At 48.2% G+C, this 3,959-nt stretch overlaps 1 non-coding gene across 1 annotated transcript; it reads left to right on the top strand.

Moving 5' to 3' along the window:
* The first annotated feature begins 3,578 nt into the window (after positions 1–3,578).
* On the top strand, positions 3,579–3,653 carry Trnas-cga (transfer RNA serine (anticodon CGA)). Its single transcript has one exon. It is a non-coding gene; the product is annotated as a tRNA-Ser (tRNA).
* Positions 3,654–3,959: the final 306 nt, after the last annotated feature.

Below are 3,959 nucleotides of genomic sequence, written 5' to 3'. Positions count from 1 at the left end.
CCCATGAAACACAACGTGCCCTACATGACGTGCAGCAACTTCCCTAACCAGCTCAGTCCCCGGACTTGTCTTCAATCGAACATGTGTGATATACGAGGGGCGTTAGAAAAGTCCGTGCAAAAATAAAAACCACTTACGTTTTTGGGGTGAATCTTTTTTTATTTTTCGACATGGTCTCCTTTTAGACTAATACACTTCGTCCAACGCTATTCTAATTTGTTGAGCCTTTCCGAATAATAGAAATTGTCCAAGTCTGCAAAATAGCTATTAGTTGCTGCAATCACCTCCTCATTTGAATAAAATCTTTGTCCCGCCAGCCATTTCTTCAAATTGGGGAACAAATAGTAGTCCAGAGAATAGGGGAGACTTGAAATGTATTGGAATCCTGTTTCCATTAATGTTGCGACCACAACTGCTGAGGTGTGTGCTGATGAACTGTCGTGATGGAAAAGAACTTTTTTGCGGTCCAATCGCCGGCGTTTTTCTTACAGCTCGGTTTTCAAACGGTCCAATAACGATGAATAACATGCACCTGTAATAGTTTTACCCTTTTCCAGATAGTCAATGGGGATTATCCCTTGCGAATACCAAAAGACAGTCGCCATAAGCTTTCAGGCCGAAGGAATGGTCTTCGCCTTTTTTGGTGCAGATTCTCCCTTGGTAACCCATTTTGTAGATTGTTGTTTGCTCTCAGGAGTATACTTATGTATCCATGTTTCATCCACAGTGACGAAACGACGCTTAAAGTTCTACGGATTCTTCCTGAAGAGCTGCAAACCATCCTTGCAACACTTCACACTATTCCGTTTTTGGTCAAGCGTGAGCAATCGCCGAACCCATTTTGCGGATAGCTTTCTCATGTCCAAATGTTTATGCAAAATATTATATACCCGTTCATTAGAGATGCCCACGGCACTAGCAATCTCACGCACCTTAACTCTTCTGACATCCATCACCATATCATGTATTTTATCAATGCTTTCTGGAGTCGCAACCTCAACAGGGCGTCCAGAACGTTCAGCATCACTTGTGCCCATATGGCCACTCCGAAAATTTTGAAACCACTTATAAACTGTTCTAATCAAAGGTGCAGAGTCACCGTAATGTTTATCAAGCTTCTAAAAAATCTAATGTGTGTGAAATCTTGTGGGACTTAACTGCTAAGGTCATCAATCCCTAAGCTTACACACTACTTTACCTAAATTATCCTAAGGACAAACACACACACCCATGCCCGAGGGAGGACTCGAACCTCCGCTGGGACCAACCACACAGTCCCTGACTGCAGCGCCTCAAACCGCTCGGCTAATCCCGCGCGGCACTATCAAGCTTCTCTTTAGTCTTCTGAGGCGTTTTACCTGTCTTAAAGTAATGTTTCATCACCACACGAAATTCTTTTTCGTCCATTCTTTGACAATCACTCGACTTCCTTGATTCACACGAATGCCAAACACAAAGAAATAGACCAATATGGCTGAAACTTGGTTTGTGTTCTTTCCAAAGATGCTACAAACTAAACATGACCTCGATACGCGCCGGTGGTGCCATCTCTCGGACTCTGCACGGACTTTTCAAACGGCCTTCGTATGATGGGACGAGAAGTGACTCGTGCGAATCGTCAACCAACAACTCTTACAGAAGTACTGAACAGATCGAGCAGGCGTGGCATAACGTATCCTGGGACATTATTCTCCATCTGTGCAATCGACTGGATGCCAGAGTCAGCAGCAGCATTGCCACCCACGGACGCTACACCACATACTAATATGGGCGTTTCATCAGTGATCTGAACCTCTTGTGCTATTGAACTGTAAAGATAATCACTTCATGTACTCCACTTACACTATTGCAACAGTAAATTTCGAGCGAATTGGAAACCTCAAGAAGGGTGCACTAATTTGCTTTCCTGCAGTGTATCTGTACACTGTATGCACTTTCACAGATTGCTAGGAAAGAGTACAGCAGGTGGTTCAAATGGCTCTGAGCACTATGGGACTCAACTGCTGTGGTCATAAGTCCCCTAGAACTTAGAACTACTTAAACCTAACTAACCTAAGGACATCACACACATCCATGCCCGAGGCAGGATTCGAACCTGCGGCCGTACCGGTCGGGCGGTTCCAGACTGTAGCGCCTTTAACCGCTCGGCCACTCCGGCCGGCTACAGCAGGTGGATACGTCTTTATGTCGTGGAGCCTAGGGGCAGTAGTGTCGACTGTACTCCGTCTGCCTCGCTAGGGACTCGCGCATAATTTCTTTCTATCGGTTTTCCAGCGCTGCGAGCCTACTCTTTCTGAGGAAAGCGGATATTTTCCCCCGTCGTAACACGCAGTACGGGACCCTCAGAGCAGGTCGCCCCCGCGGCGTACGTAAGCCCTCAATCCCCATCATTCCGGCGAACGTCAGAGCAGATAACAAGTGCAGGCGCCCCGGGGAGAACGGCTGCGGAGACAAAAGGAGCCGGAGCACAGACCGCGTCTCCTTTTGTTCCGGGCGCGGGCGCAGCGCGGGCAGAACGACAGCAGGTAATTACGACGTCGCAGGTCGCGGGCCGGCGCCGCCCGTCCACACACGACCTGGGAGCAACAAGCTAATGCCGTGTAATTTCGCCCCCGTGCCGGAGATGCCGCCGCGGGCGAGCCCCGCCGGTGACTCAATTAAAGTCACGGACGGCGTAATTATGCTGCGTGACAGCCTCCAGGCAAAAACCAGAACCGACCTGTGCCGATCGCACGCACACAGCGCCACCTGCTGCTGCATACAGGCGGATTCCGACGCTGGAAAACTGTTGCGATATGCATGAAAAGTAGCAGCACCCGGTGCAAAGACGAGCAGGTGGGTCTGTACTCAAATAAATGCTACCACATGCGCATAAATATACATAATGACTCAATACCCTTTGACTACATACGCTTTGATACGTAATGACTGTCAAGTATTTCAATGTATTTATCTGGAGCGATTTAAAGTGGCAGGATCGGATAGATTTACTCATGCTGAAGGATGGAATTTACTAGGACAGTGCTAAAGGATTGTTACACAAACCAAGATCGGTAAAAAGCAATGTAAGGTGTGACCGGTTTCGACAGAGCTGTGCTATCATCATTGACTGTTATGCTGATACACTGAAGGAAAGAAAATCACAACTCCAAAAATCAGTTGTGCGACATAAAGGAAAGTTGGTAAGGTCCAGAATGAGATTTTCACTCTGCAGCGGAGTGTGCGCTGATATGAAACTTCCTGGTAGATTAAAACTGTGTACCGGACCGAGACTCGAACTCGGGACCTTTGCCTTTCGCGGGCAAGTGCTCTACTAACTGAGCTACCCCAGCACGACTCACGCCCCGTCCTCACAGCTTTACTTCTGCCAGTACTTCGTCTCCTACCTTCCAAACTTTACAGAAGCTCTCCTCCATTCTGGAAACATCCCCCAGGCTGTGGCGAAGCCATGTCTCCGCAATATCCTTTCTTTCAGGAGTGCTATTTCTGCTAGGTTCGCAGGAGAGCTTCTGTAAAGTTTGGAAGGTAGGAGACGAGATGCTGGCAGAAGTACAGCTCTGAGGACGGGGCGTGAGTCGTGCTTGGATAGCTCAGTTGGTAGAGCACTTGCCCGCGAAAGGCAAAGGTCCCGAGTTCGAGTCTCGGTCCGGCACACAGTTTTAATCTGCCAGGATGTTTCAGTTGGTAGCGTGTTTCTTCATCTCAAAGATATCTGCCGGCCGGGGTGGCCGAGCGGTTCTAGGCGCTACAGTCGGGAACCGCGCAGCCACTACGGTCGCAGGTTCGAATCTTGCCTCGGGCATGGATGTGAGCGATGTCCTTAGGTTACTTACGTTTAAGTACTTCTAAGTTCTAGGGCACTGATGACCTCAGAAATTAAGTCCCAAAGTGCTCGGAACCATTCGAACCATTTTGAAAGATATCAATTCCAATTTCGTGCCAGTCGCATAAGAATGGCG

Source organism: Schistocerca serialis, chromosome 4, assembly GCF_023864345.2.
Source record: "Schistocerca serialis cubense isolate TAMUIC-IGC-003099 chromosome 4, iqSchSeri2.2, whole genome shotgun sequence".
NCBI lineage: Eukaryota > Metazoa > Arthropoda > Insecta > Orthoptera > Acrididae > Schistocerca > Schistocerca serialis.
This window is presented reverse-complemented; position numbering and strand designations above follow the sequence as displayed.